This window comes from Hylobates moloch, unplaced genomic scaffold (genome assembly GCF_009828535.3).
Source record: "Hylobates moloch isolate HMO894 unplaced genomic scaffold, HMol_V3 SCAFFOLD_22, whole genome shotgun sequence".
Lineage (NCBI taxonomy): Eukaryota > Metazoa > Chordata > Mammalia > Primates > Hylobatidae > Hylobates > Hylobates moloch.
Window position 1 is genome coordinate 33,198,483 of NW_026652297.1, and position 15,921 is coordinate 33,214,403.

The following is a 15,921-nucleotide window of genomic DNA, read 5'->3' on the forward strand; positions in this document are numbered from 1 at the left end:
AAGCTATTGATTTCTCACAGAAAATTGAATTAGAAACACTTTTATTTCTGGTATCATTTTAAATCATAACTCCTTTGGGAAGCAAACAGGTTAATAAGAAGCAGGTCATGCAGATGTTTGTCCTGACTTGGGTTCAACTTTTGGCTCTGCCATGTAGTAGGTTTAAGACATTGGACAAGTTACTTAACACTCCTGATCTTTGTTTTCTTCATTTGTGAAAAGGCAGTATAATGATATACCTTGAAGGGCTGTTAGGATTAAATAAGAGATTTATGAAGTAGCTAGCACAATGCATCATACACAATAGGTGATTTGCAAATATTAATTCTATTCCAGATTCCATTTCTAAATCATCTAAAGGGAAGTACTAGAAACACCATGTATTTGCTCCAGTGAATTTGCATCCCTCATTGTAGGTTCGTGGGGTATTCATTCATAGTGATAGCATGATAGGCTCTCTCTGACTTCTCAGATATACAAAAATAGTCTAGGTAGTTCAGTGACAATGGGGTTGTCTCTGTTTGAATTTCAGACATTCTAGGGAGAGCACCTAAGTGAGTAATAGTTTCTGAGAGAAGGCTCTAATGACTTGAAGTAATGTTGGGAATAGTTGCATATTGCATGTTTGTCATATCAGGACAGTGATGCCACTGACAGAATAATCAAACACAGTTTGAGAGTGTAACATTTCTTTAATAGCACATGACATGGAAACTCAGCAGACAACACAGCCTGCTCAGTGCTGCTGATGACTCTCTCCACCTCCATCCCTCTACTGATCCAGGAACCAGCTTAGCAGGCACAAGTAATTGGAGCAAACCCAGCACATTCTTGAGTGTTTGCTGTGAGACTGGATGAATTCAAAGACAGTTTCCTAGGTGTAGCATCTTTCAGCAGGCCCCAGGCTTTAAGCCTGCCTAGAGTCCATTCCTTTTTTCTTTTTTTATGTTTTTTTTTTTTGAGATATGGTCTCACTTTGTGGCCCACACTGGAGTGCTGTGGTGCAATCTTGGCTCACCACAGCCTCAACCTCCCAGGCTCAAGTGATCCTCCTGCCTCAGCCTCCCAAGTAGCTGGGACTACAGGTGTGTGCCACCACCCCTGGCTAATTTTTTTGTATTTTTTTAGAGACAAGGTTTTGCCATGTTGCCCAGGCTGGTCTCGAACTCCTGGGCTGAAGCGATCCACCCACTTGGGCCTCCCAAAGTGCTGGATTACAGGCGTGAGCCACCGTGCCTGACTGGAGTCCATTCCTTTACTGTTTTGTGAGTTAAAATGAGTGCCGGTAACACAATGGTATGTGGGCAGTAAGCTAGATTAGCCACAAATAGGAGAAAGAGCGGAATCTGGGTTATTTTAAATTTTATTCACAATCAACAAGTTGGATGTTCTTACATTGTGTCTACGGGGTTCATACTCTGTACTTTTATTGAGATTGGGACATGTTTAAATGTGTAAGTGTCAATCCATTAAGTTAGAAAAGAAGGTTCTTGCTAATATGTTTATTTCTTTATCTCTGCCTTCCAAAACATGCACATCAATATACAAACACACATGCTACATTTTTCTAAGTTGTTAACTTGATGTTCTCTTTTCCCCCTGTGTATGAGTAGCTTTTGATAGGAAAAGAATTCTCACTTCTGAGCCTTCCAAACCATTTTGAGATGTTGAAATTGCTAAGTAAATTTTTGGGAACTGTTCAGCATGGAGCAATAATCAACAAATGTCAGTAGCAATCTTTACTGAGCCACCTATTATTGGGTATTTACGACTCTAGTGGTAATAAAAGATATCTGGGCAGGCTTTTCCTCATACTGAATAATTGAACCAAATTGGCTACGACGGGAACAGATTAGTGGAAGAAGCAATAGAATAGGGATAGGAGACTTGTATTCTGTCACTAACTAGGTTTGAGACCTCTTTGTGTTGATTTCTAATAGGAAGTAAATTTTTTCTCCTGCCATTTTGTAGGGTTATTGTTAAGATCAAGTGAGATAAGTGGCATTTATGTTAAAGAATTTTGAAAAGTTAAAGTGCTGTGTGAATACAGAGCATTATTCTTTGTTGCCTGTCACCCTGTTTTTTCATTTCAGTTAGTGTGTGGAACGAGCAATCTTTAATCTCTTTGGGAGGTTGATTGCTTGCCCCTCCCCACCCCGTATATAGAGGAAAGTAGGCCTCTCTATAGGATAATCAGAGGAAAAACTCCTGGGATGGTTTGTGTTTGCCTCCATTTCCTGTTTTCCTTTGTCATTCTCATTAAAGATTTTTTTATGATTTAAGGTTTTCTTACAATGGGAGCATGGGAAGCTGGCAGTGAAATAATCCTAGTAGGAACACAGAGCCTAAAAGCCTGAACATCCTGTATCTTTTATGGTTCATTAAGAACAAAGTATGTTTCAACCAGTCTCCCAGTTATCCAAACTCAAATTTGAGCTTTTTACTAAAAAACTTTATTATGGAAATTTCATTATATACAAATAGAATAATATAATGAAATGCCATGTATCCAGCATCCAGCCTTAAACATTACCAACTCGTAGCTAGTCTCATTTCATTATCACTGCACGCCCTTCTGGGTCACCTTGAAGCAAATCCCAAATATCAAAATTTCATCCATAAACATTTTGTTATGTACCTCTGGAAAGTAAGGTCTCTTTCAAAATATATGAACACAATACCTTTATTCCTTTATCAGTGTCAAGTATCAAATTAATGTTCAAATTACTCTTGCATATTTCACAATTTTTTTTCATACTGGCTTTTTCTAATCAGGGTTCATACATTGCATCCAATTGATATGCCTCTTAAGTCTGTTTTAATTTATAGGTTTTCCTTTCCTGTTCCCCTTTTTTCTTGTACTATATTGATCTTATAGAGTTTCCCATAGTCTTTATTTTGCTGATTGCATCCTTGTGGTGTTGTTTACCATGTCTCTGTCTCATTTATTTTTGTAAACAGGCACTGTAGAGGCTTGATTAGACACCAGTTTGGTTTTTTATTGTTGTTTTGGAAGGAATACTTCCTAGGTAGCTAACATACTCCTGCCAGGAGCACATAATGTTAAGTTGTTCCTCTTTTTATAAGTGTTAGCAGCCACTGATGATTTCCTAGACCAATAGTTTTGTTAGGGGTTTGCAAAACGGTGATATTCTAATTCTGTCACCCTTTCTTCATTTCTTAGCTGGAATATTTGGAAACTTCTCATTGACTATTGGATTACTTTCATGTACAGTTTATATAAGAAAGATAGGATAAGTGCTTGCATGTTCTCCCTTTATTAGTTTTTAGAATAATTAGTTGATTCCCAAGCATGCATCAAAGGTGACCAGTGAGGGTTTTTTTTTTTTTTTTTGGTTTAAGTTTCATTGTGAATTCAAGGATCTTTGTTTTTAACATATTTGATGTTTTAAATCTATCACAGTGATTATTGAGGCTCAAAATATTCCATCTTTGGTAGTGAGAGCCTCTACATGGTGGCTCCTGAGTGTTTTGTTTTTGAGACAAGGTCTTGCTCTGTCACCCAAGCTGGAGTGCAGTGGAGCAATCACAGCTCACTGTAGACTCAAGCTCCTAAGCTCAAACAATCCCCCTACCTCAGCCTCCAGAGTAGGGACTACAGGTACATGCCATCATGGCTGGCTAATTTTAAAGAACTTTTTTTTTTGTAGAGGCAAGGTCTTACTATGTTGCCCAGGCTGGTCTTGAACTCTTGGCCTCAAGCTATCCTCCTGCCATGGCTTCCCAAAGCACTGGGATTACAGGCATGAGCCACTGCGCCTGGCCCTCTTAAGTGTTTTTGAAACCACCCTAGTGGTGTTTAATAGTTTTCTTTCTGGTGTGATTCAAGCTCGCTTCATAAAATTCCACATCAAACCCTGAATCATCAATTTCTCTAGGAAGCACTGGTTCCTTTTATTTGGAAATGATGCTTAACAGATCACTGTCTGGGTGCTAAGCCTATTGATACTAAGTCATTTTTAGGCCTTTTCATGAACACAGCTAGGGAATACTTTTTTTTTTTTTTTTTTTAAGAGAAAGTCCATCATGAGTTTATACTGATACTTGCGATTCAAGTAATATTTCAGGGTGTTGTTTTGTTTTTGAGATAGGGCCTTGCTCTGTCACCCAGGCTGGAGTGTAGTGGCACAATCACGGCTCACTGCAGTCCTAATCTCCCGGGCTCAATTAATCCTCCTACCTTAGCCTCCTGAGTAGCTGGGACTACAGGTGCATGCCACCATGCCTGGCTAATTTTTGTGTTATTTGTTTGTTTGTTTGTTTGTAGAGACAGGGTTTCACCATGTTGCCAAGTCCAGTCTCAAACTTTTGTTCTCAAGCGATCCACCTGTCTTGGCCTCCCAAAGTGCTGGAATTATAGATGTGAACCACCATGCCTGGCCATGGATTTTATTTAGCATCTTTAAATTCATTTTTGTTTCTCTATTTTCTTATCCTCAAGTTTATTATACACATACATTATATAGTTTCAGAATAACATTAGCAATATTTTTACTAACAATGATTACAGCAAGCAGTTTAAGATTTCTTTATATTTCTTTTTGTCCTTTAGGGACAAAGATTTCTTTATACTTTTTGTCCTTTAGGGATGTATATCAACAAGGATGTACAATCAAATTATTGTGTTTTAAGTCACTGAAATATTTTTTCTTCATGTGGTTAAACACAATACACAGTTAGGTTCATACGTTTTATTTTGATTTTGAGGAATGACTTTTTAATTTTTTTCATTTAAATTTATTTTATAATTATACTTCAAGGTACTTTCAGAGAAGTCTAGTTTCTATCCCTCTGTCACCTCTATCTTATTTTTTCCTTCCACCTAAAGGTAGCCATTTTTTAAAAGTTTTTATCCTTCCATTTAAAAACCTTAAATATAACACTTATATAAAATATTTAATATATATCTATATTCTTTCACTTTTTTTGATACAGTTATAATGTTTGTTTTCCCTACATTGGTTTTTTTTTCCCACTTAATATATTTTGGATATTTCATAGTAGCATTTATAGATATTCCTCATTTTCAGATTTTTAAAAATTATGGTAAGATATACATAATACAGTTATGTAACATAATTACAATTCCATCTCCAGAGTTTTCTCTTCTTCCAGAATTGAAAATCTGCACTCATAAAATAACAAATCAGTCCCCATTTTTTCTTCTCCCTAGTCCCTGGCAAGTACCATTTTGCTTTCTTTGCCTCTGAAGTTGACCACTCTAGGTATTTCGTATAAGAGGAATCACACAGTATTTGCCCTTTTGCGACTGGCTTATTTCATGTAGCCTAACATCCTCAAGGTTCATCAATGTATCATGTGTTGGAATTCTCTTCTTTTTTTAAGGCTGAATAGTATTCCATTGTAGGTATATAACACGTTTGGCTTATCCATTTATCCATCAGTGGACACTTGGGTTGTTTCTACCATTGGAGTATTATGAATAGTGTTGCTATGAACATAAATCTACAATCTGAGTTCCTGCTTTAAATTATTTGGGGTTTGTAGTCAGAAGTGGAATTGCTGGGTGATACGTTAATTCCATGTTTAATTTTTTGAGGAACTGTCAAAGTGTTTTCCATGTGGTGGCACCATTTTACATTTCCACCAGTAATACACAAGATTCCAATTTCTCCACATCTTGGCTAACACTAGGTATTTTCTTTTTTTTTTTTTAAATAATAGCTGTCTTCATGAGTATGATGACATGATCCTTATTTTTTTATAGCTAAATTTTACTCCATTGGGTTGGATATACACTATTATTCATTCAATCCCTGTTGATGGACACAGGAAACAGATGTGTTTCTGGTCTTTTACTGTTATAATGTTGCAAATGTGTTTTCACATTTTGACTAGTGTATTTTTGGGATAGATTCCTAGAAGTATAAATGTATGTGTTACTTGCCTTGATATTGCCAGACCTCTCTATAGGGGTTGTACTATTTTGCATTCCCACTAATAATGTGTGAGAGTATCTGTTTTTTCACAGCTTCACCAAAATAATATGTTGTCAAGTTTGTTTGTTTTAAACCAGTATGATAGGTGGGAAATGGTAGCTCAATGATTTTCATCACCTACTTTACAGAGACAGAAACACCTTCATAATTATTGATACATGGAGGGTTCTTAATACCGGCAAGAGTATGAAATTCAGAGACAAAGCAGTTCAAGCCCAAGTTTTGCTACTTATCAACTGTGGACAGTAACAATATAATATCCATGTGCCATCATTAGAATAGAATTGGTTATAAGGATCAAAGGAGATATGTGAAAATTGCTTTTTAAAATAACAGTGGGCCAGGCGCGGTGGCTCAGGCCTGGAATCTGAGCACTTTGGGAGGCCGAGGCAGGCAGATCACCAGAGGTCAGGAGTTGGAGACCAGCCTGACCAATATGGTGAAACCCCATCTCTACTAAAAATACAAAAATTAGCCGGGCGTGGTGGTGGGCACCTGTAGTCCCAGCTACTTGGGAGGCTGAGACAGGAGAATTGTTTGAACCCGGGAGGCAGAGGTTGCAGTGAGCTGAGAACATGCCACTGCACTCCAGCATGGGCGACTGAGCGAGACTCTGTCTCAAAAATAAATAAATTAATTAAATAACATTGCCGGCAAGATGTGGTGGCTCATGCCTGTAATCCCACCACTTTGGGAGTCTGAGGTGGGCGGCTCACCTGAGGTCAGGAGTTTGAGACCAGCCTGACCAACATGGGAAAACCCCGTCTCTACTAAAAATACAAAAATTGTCTGGGCACAGTGGATCTACGCCTGTAATCCCAGCACTTTGGGAGGCCGAGGCAGGTGGATCACGAGGTCAAGAGATCAAGACCAGCCTGGCCGACATGGTGAAACCCCGTCTCTACTAAAAATACAAAAATTAGCTGGGCGTGGTGGCACGTGCCTGTATCCCAGCTACTTGGGAGGCGGAGGCAGGAGAATAGCTTGAGCCCGGGAGGAGCCCGAGATCCCGCCACTGCATTCCAGCCTAGTGACAGAGCAAAAAAAAAAAAAAAGCCAGGCGTAGTGTCGCGCGCCTGTAGTCCCAGTTACTCGATAGGCTGAGGCAGGAGAATCGCTTGAACCTAGGAGGCGGAGGTTGCAGTGAGCCGAGATTGCGCCACTGTACTCCATCCAGTCTGGGTAATGGAGTGAGACTCCATCTCACAAAAATAAAAAATAAAATATCAGTACCAATCCTTGCCTAGAGGATCAAATCCAAAGCATAACAGACATTCACAAATTGGCTTCTACTTATTTAGCATTCCTTAAGTCTATCAAGTTTGTAAATGCCATCTCTGCCTGGAAGGCTCTTGTAGTATCCCTTTTGGTAATATCTTAATTTTCAAGGCCTGGTGTGGATGTTATTTCCTTGTGAAACCTGGGATACCTAGAAGTTAGTGACTCTGTTCTGCATACTCACCAGTGTGTTTTATATGTACCTCTATTTTCGTGTGTATATTATTACGTTGGAATTGTTTACATTTTTATTTCTTCTACTAGAATTTAACCTCTTGAAAGTAGAGCTTGTCTTTATTCATCTTTGTATGCCTAGTACCTGACACAGAACCTCACACATAGTAACTGCTAAATAAATGTTTGAATTAATTCATGAAGTTTATAAACCCTAAATCCCTTAGAGGTGGCAGTAGTAATTATGGTTTTAGTGCTATACCTGAGCTCTTAATCTCCTAGTGTTATAAATAGTTCTGTGGTTGGTGGGGATGGTGATGGTAATTCCAGTACCAAGGTTACCACATACTTTTGAATACTAGTATTTTACTTTTCTTTTTTCTTTTTCTTTTTTTTCTGGGGTGGGGGGCAGGGTGTCAAAGTGACTTGAATCCTTCAACATTATGTGTTTGTACTTTTAAGTGGTGTAATTAAGCAAAGAAAGCAACACAACTTTCTCATCTCTAGGCCTTTCCTGTTTCTTCTGCATGCATATTCTCCATCTTTGCTTATCAAAATTCTGTGGTACTTGATCCATTGTTAGGTTGAAAAAATAAAGTAAGGTAGATAGCAAAACATTAGTATGGTATCGTCCTAGTTTGGTTGAAAAACATATATGCATGTTCATTCAGAGTGAGTGATCTAGTGGGATTTTCACCAGGACCAACATTGGTTGTTCCTGAATTAGTAGCTTGTGTTTTCTGTTCTTCAATTTTTTTTTTTTTATTATACTTCAAGTTCTAGGATACATGTGCATTTTCTGTTTTTTCTGTAAGGAACACATTATGCTTTTAAAATAGTAAAACTAGTAAAGAAATTTTATTTTTTAAAAATTTCAACTGCCCTTTTTTGCTCAGCTCCTGGTGCAGGGTCTGAGATTTAGTATTTATCAAATATATTTTGATTGGATAAGTACAATATGGGAAAGAACTTGGTAAATACCGCAAAAAAGCAAAGTGCTAAGGGGATTCAAAGAGAATGGTTATATGTGGAAGGAGTCATGGAAGCCTTCAAATTGCAGGTGGTATTTAAATGAACCTTGAAAGACAGATTTTTTTACTATGGTTTTTATTTTAAGAGAATAGTATAATGTACCCCCATATAACAATAATTATTAACATTTTATGGATAGGCTTTTTAGAAAATGAAACTTCTTTTATCACATTTATAGAATTCATGGTGTTAATCTTTAGAATACATGCATTATCAAACATTTACTTTCTTTATTATTTTTTGTTGAGATTAATATTAATAAGGTGGTTTTCCCTAAACAAACATCTAGCAAAGTGGCCTAAGAAGCCTGGTTTGAGGAGAAACTAGCCAGGAATTAAACTTCTAAATATAAGTAGTAGATAATTGCATTTAGTCATTTCAGACTTTAGGACAAAAAAATAGCAGCTTCTGAAATTTTTAATTGATTTTCTTGTGTGACAAATTACTATAAAGTGATTTACTTGTCTTAAATTATTAAATGCATTGGAATTTGGTTTGTAAAGCTTTACCTTTTGAGACTTAATTCAGAACTGTCCATGATATTGGAAATATTAAAAGTTTACTTCCTGTAGGAAAGTCAGATTTATGGACCTCTCTGGGAACTCTGCTTTGACTTATGAAAATACATATTATTCTGTGCTAATGAGAAATTTCTGTAAAAAACTCACTGAAAAAGTATTGGAAGGTATTTAATATGCTATCACAGAACATTTTTAAAAATTAAGATTTGAACAGGAAAATAAATCTATGGTAGGATTAAAGGCGTTTTTACAAACCTAGAGTTTTTTTTTTTTTTTAATACAAAATAATTCTTAAAGTTTGGACCTTTTCTCATTAGGCATTTTATTGTTACAGAAAGGGGATTTTTAAAAGGTGTCATTTTTAGTCACAGTTATTCTAAAAAGTTGTTTTTGAATAATTTCTCATTCTAAGGGATCTGAAATAGCCATTTTTAAATTTTCAAGACCATTCCACATTTGGTTTTATATTTAGTGAATTTAGTCATAATACTCCCAAACCCCATAGGGTACAGTTTCTATGGTTACCAGACCCTTTGTAGAGTGACAAAGGTTGGAATTCTGATTCTCATGAGTCAAATTTTGGCCTTTGACTGGGTCCCCCTGCACATCCTTGCTAAGCTTGGGCTGTTGCTATGCTTGAAGGCTTGTCAGCTAGCAGGTTCCTATGGTAACAGGAATGGAAATTTGAAAGAAGAAAGAGAATGGTAGCACAAAGGCTTGGTTGATTTGAATTTGAACAAAGAATGGAAGGTTCCCTGTAGTGCACCTTTGTTGTAGAAACCAGAAATTTAATTTTAGAAAGTTACTTTCCAGTTGTAAACTTCCTATACCCTGGTCTTGATTTAGTGAACAGAGGTATTATGGTTTAGGGAAGTACTCAATAAGAATCTTTATAATTCAGTTAGCTAAAGTTCCTTTTCTATACTTCATAGAGCTTTCATAGTATTTCTCATGTTATACATTTGTTCTCAGATTTTTAGTGTTCAGGCTACCTCATTTAATTTTCATTTTGCTGAGGTCAAAAATTGTTAAGGTTAAAATCAGGGCAATTTGCTTATTTGAAAAATATTAGTATTTGTTTTTATGTGACAGCTTTATTGAGATATAATGTGAGTACAGTAAATTGCCCTAATGTAAAGCATTCAGTTTGATGAGTTTTGACTGATCCTGTGAAACCATCACCACAGTCAAGATACAGAGCATTTCCATCACCTCAAAAGCTTTCTTGTGCTGCTTTGTAGTCACCCCGCTCTCTACTGCGTGCTCCAAGCAACACTGATCTGCTTTCTTTCATTATGGATTAGTTTCCATTTTCTAGAGTTTTGTATAAATAGAATCATGCCGTATCTACTTCTTTATGTCTGGTTTATTTCACTCAGCATAATGATTTTGAGATTCATCTGTGTTTTGTTTTGCTTTTTAAAAACTTCATTCCCGTTTTAAAAACTGTCTCACTTGGCAGTTGAGAACAGAGAATTTAGCAGGGTTCCTCCTTATACCCACCAAGTAGGCCTGCTACAGCTCTATTAACTTGTACCTATTCCCCAATCCCTTTCAAGCTATCATTTATTAATTGTGTTCTGTATGCTAACTTTATCTTTTTACTTATGGGTTATTAAGACCATTTTACAGAAGAGGAAACTGAAGCTTAGAGAGATTTAAGTACAACAAATTTGTTAAATACAAGGGCTCTGGATAAGAATGCCAAGATTTGCCTTAATCCTGGGTCTATCTTTGTAGTTGTGTGATCTTGGATAAGTTACTTAGTTTTCTATGTCTCATTTTCTTCACATGTATAGTAAAATGAGTTCATAATAATAATGCTTACCTTATAGGATTGTTGTGAAGGTTAAATGAGATAATATGTGTAAGGCATTTTGGACAGTGCTTATGTTAGCATTGGAATGTATCCAAGTCACACAGCACCAAAGTATGTTACCAGTGGCAGCGAATCCATATGGGTCTGCAGCAACCTCAGTTCTTGTCTCCTCAGAAGAATTCAACTGAGGGACATAAGGCAGAGTGGGAGACTGAGGCAAGTTTTAGAGCAGGAGTGAAAGTTCTGGCCGGGCGCGGTGGCTCACGCCTGTAATCCCAGCACTTTGGGAGGCCAAGGCGGGCGGATCACGAGGTCAGGAGATCGAGACCACGGTGAAACCCCGTCTCTACTAAAAATACAAAAAATTACCCGGGCGCAGTGGCGGGAACCCAGGAGGCGGAGCTTGCAGTGAGCCCAGATTGCGCCACTGCACTCCAGCCTGGGCGACAGAGCGAGACTCCGTCTCAAAAAAAAAAAAAAAAAAACAAAGTTCAGTAAAAAGCTTTAGGGCAGGAACGAAAGGAAGTAAAGTACTTGGAAGAAGGCCAAGGGGGTGACTTGAGAGATCAAGTGCACGGTTTGATTTGACTTATGGTTTTATATGTTGGCATACTTCCGGGTCTTCTCCCCTGAGTCTTCCCTTGGGGTGGGCTGTCCGCATGCGCAGTAGCCTGCTAGCACTTGGGACGGGGCTGCATGTACAGTGTGTTTACTGGAGTTGTATGCATGCTCACTTGACGCATTCTTCCCTTACCAGTCTAGCCTTCCTAGAGGAAGGTCATATACCAGTAAAACGCTGCTGTTTTGCCTCTTAGTGAGCATGTTTGAACCCACTCCCTTAGCTCCTGAGATCTTATCGGGAAGCTGCTGATCACCAATTTCAGGTTTTTCTTATCTGTTGGGAGACTGCCTTTCCCTGGCATCAGCTGAAACCAATTATTATTTTAGAGCGGCTTGAACATCAGATATTTTCTTCCATTCTGTTGGTTGTCCGTTCACTCTCCTGATAGTGTCCTTCAGTACACAAAAGCTTTTATTTTTTTGAAGTCCAGGTTGCCAATTTTTTTCTTTTCAACTTGTGCTTTTGGTTTCATATCTAAGAAACCACTGCTAAATCCAAGGTCATGGAGATTTGCCCCTATATTTTCTTCTATAAGTTTCATAGATTATGCTTTTATACTTAGGCCTTTGATAATTTTGAGTTGATTTTTGTATATAAGGTAACGTAAGAGTCTAACGTTATGCTTTTGCATGTGGATTTTCTCTTGTTCAGTATCTTTTGTTGAAGAGACTTTTTTCCCATTGAACAGTCTTGGCATCTTTGTTGAAAATGAATTGGCCATACATGTGACGGTTTAATTCTGGACTCCTAATTCTATCCCATTAAGCTATATGTCTATCCTTATCTAGTACACACTTTTGATTCCTATAATAGCTTTGTGATAAGTTTTGAAATTGCAAAATATGAGTACTCCAATTGGTTCTTTTTCAAGATTGTTCTGACTATTCAGAGTCTCTTGTAATTCCATATGAATTTTAGGACCAGCTTTTCCATTTCTGCAACAACAGAAGGCCGTTGGGATTTTTGAAGGGATTACACTGAATCTGTAGGTCTCTTTTGGGAGTATTGCCATTTGAACAACATTGTGTTCCAAATCATGAACAAACACAGGATGTCTTTCTGTTTATTTAGGTCTTCAGTTTCCATCAATAATATTTTATAGTTTTCTGTCTTACATGACATTGGATAAATTTATTCCTAAGTATTTATTCTTTTTGATGTTCTTATAAATGGAATAATTTTTTATAATTTTCTTTTCTGTTGGTGGTTTTTAAATTTTTCATTGATCTACTTGGGTTTATATCTACAGTCTTACTATTTGATTTTAATTTGTTCAAACTATTTTGCATTATTTTTTTCTCTCTTATCTTGCCTTCTTTTTATTGTTTGTTTCCCTCTCTGTTACTTTGTTAGTTGCGCATTCTTTTATTGTTTACCCTAAAAATTATGATATGCACTTTTGACTTACAATATTCTAATAGAAATAATTACTTCAACCATGCCCCCATTAGTGCTCTTCTGACCCTCCACCTTTTCCACTTTACTATAATGCATGTTAATTTTACATGTATTTTAAGATATATTATTTTTGTTGGCACAGAGTATTCATTTATATTTTCCCACAGTCATCCCTTTTGTTGCTCTTAATTCATTTTTAATTTTCATCTTAGATCATTTCCCTTCTGTCTAAAGAACTTTCAAGCGTTTCTTTTAGTGCAGTTTGCTGATGGCTAATTTTTCTGTTTTTGTCTATCTAAAAGTGTATTTGCCTTCATTTGTAAATAATATTTTTACTGGCTAGAGATTATAGGTTTGCAGTTATTTTCACTCAGCTTTTTAAATAAGCCATTCCATTGTTACCTGGTTTTCTGAAGTCAACTCTGAAAGTTACTGTCGCTTCCTTGAAGGTAATATGTCTTTTTTCCACTGACTGCCCTTAACATATTTTTCTTTGGTTTTCAACCGTTTAAATAAGATACGCCTGGCTGAGGTTTTCTTGTATTTATCCTTCTTGTGGTTTGCAGAACTTCTCAAATCTGTAAGTGGTTGTCTTTAATCAGTTTTGGAAAATCCTTAGCCATCATCCTTGTATATATTGCCTCTGCCCCATTCTCACTGATCTGTCCTTTTGAGATTGCATTTACATGTGTTAGATCTTTTTTGTGTGTTTCACATGTTTCTTACCCTCTTTTCTGTATTTTTTGATCTGTGACCTTCTTTCTGTTTGAATATTTTCTATTGCCTTGTTTTGTGTTTTGCCAGTCCTATCTTCTGATATCTCTAATAAGTTCTTAATTTCGGTAATTATATATTTCAATTATAGAATTTTAATTTGATTTTTATAATACTAATTTTCTGATGAATTTTTAATCTTTTATTGAAGATATTAGTCATAGTTATATACAGTCTTGTCTGTTTAAAAGCTGGATCACCACATTCTTTTATTTTTTATTTTTTGGTTTTCAGTTATATCACCCTGTCTCTTGGGATGCCCAGTAATTTTTTACTAAGTGCTAGACATTATAAAATATTAGTGAGGTTCCAGATACGTTATGTTGCTATAGAAAAGATTAATCCTCTTTTCTGCTTAGCACATAAATGCAATTAGCACTTTATTTTTATTTATTTATTTATTTTAGAGACAGGGTCTCACTCTGTCTCCCAGGCTGAATGTAGTGATGTGATCATAGCTCACTGCAGCTTTGATCATAGCTTACTGCAGCCTCGAACTCCTGGGCTCAAGTGATCCTCCTGCCTCTGCCTCCCAAGTAGTTGGGACTACAGGCATATGCCATCATGCCTGGCTTTTTTTTTTTTTTTTTTTTTTTAAGTAGAGATAGTCTTGCTATTTTGCCCAGGCTGGTCTCAAATTCCTGAGCGCAGGTGATCCTCCTGCCTTGGCCTTTCAAAGTGCTGAGATTACAGCCGTGAGCCATTGCGTCCAGCCAGCAGATCACTTTAATTCAGTCAGTAACTGATCTGAGTAGAGGCTGCATTGCAATGTTGGTAGGTCTCTCCCTCTGATTTGTCTCTGCTACTAGGATGTAGTCATTCAGGACTTCTCAGCAGAAAGTCTGGTATGTTGAGATGCTGTGCAGAGGTTGAACTGTAATTCAAGTCTCTTTAGACTGATAAGACTGCCAGAATCTCTACTCTGTTCTCTTTCTGCTTAGCTTCTTAGCTTCCTTCCCTGTGTAGCTTTAGAATTTTCAGATACACATAGGGAAAACTGGCTCTGTGTTAGGCTCAATCCTTCCCACTTCTTCTCACTTAGATCTTGTTTCTTTCATTTCCCATTTTGTCTCTATAGCCTCACAAGAGCACCTGTAGCTCTGCTGGTTTCTCAGGTTCTCCAGCACAGCCTAGGCAAAGCTTGATTCCTAGCCTCTTGTCTTACGCCCAGTTCAACAAATACCTCCTTTGAAAAGTGGCTGTACGTGTCAGGCTATGTGTTTGTGCTTTCCTGCTCTTTGAATTCTTACTCCCTCTAAAGTTCTTTAGCAGTTCTCCAGCGGCTTTAAATAGATAACTTAAAACTATTTTCTCTTTTTAAGTTGTTCTTGATGGAAACATTGGTCTAATACAGAGTACTCTTTCTTAGAAGTGAAAGTCATAGTTTATTGTTATATATCAGTTATTAATTCATTTTATAGTTCTTTGACATCCGTTTCTTTAAGTGACTCTTGATTTTCTAATTATATTATGTATAGGAGGCTCTGGAAAATAATATACCTCAGTGCAGAAACAAATTGATTCATCCACACTTGAAAGGCCTGGTGGTAAGAATATCTCTAACCACTTTAAAATCAGCAATGACTCAAACTATTATATAAATAAATGCAAAAAAATTCCATAGTCAAAAGCCCAGATGCACATCCTTGGGATATTTTATCTATTCCTGTGGTTGAAATGATTATTTTACTGTGGTTTTATGTTTGGGGCTACTATTTTTTTTTTCCTTAATACTAGCTTACAGCATTAGCTTTGTTTACATCATGTGATTTCACAGTATAAAGAACTCTGTTTAAAATGTGAAAAAGGCATGGTGGCTCATGCCTGTAATCCCAGCACTTTGGAAGGCTGAGGTGGTCAGATCGCTTGAGCCCAAGAGTTTGAGACCAGCCTGGGCAACATGGTGAGACCCTGTCTTTACAAAAAATACAAAAATTAACCCTGTGTGGTGGTGCGTGCCTGTAGTCCCAGCTACTCAGGAGGCTGAGGTGGGGGGATTGCTTGAGCCTAGGAGGCAGAGGTTGCAGCGAGCCGAGATCCTGTCACTACACTCTAGCCTGGGTGACAGAGCGAGACCTTGTCTTTAAAGAAAAAAAAAAAAAATCAAGAAAATTTGAGCCCAAAGTGAGAGACCTTTCCCCACCCTCAATGCCTAAATTACTACTATATTACTACTTACCTTCCTCTCCTTCTCCCATTTTTTCTCCTATTACTTGTTGTCCTCTCCTGTTGACAGTTGTTAATTGAAGAAGATTTAGAAATTGAAGTACTTAAAGGAGGCCAGGTGTGGTGGCTCACACCTGTAATCCCAGCACTTTGGGA

The 15,921-nt window shown here is 37.2% G+C and overlaps 1 protein-coding gene across 2 annotated transcripts in view; it reads left to right on the top strand.

The window, feature by feature from the left end:
* FZD3 (frizzled class receptor 3) overlaps window positions 1-15,921 on the top strand; it is a 79,885-nt gene that overhangs the window by 10,146 nt on the left and 53,818 nt on the right. The gene's annotated exons all lie outside the window — the stretch shown is intronic.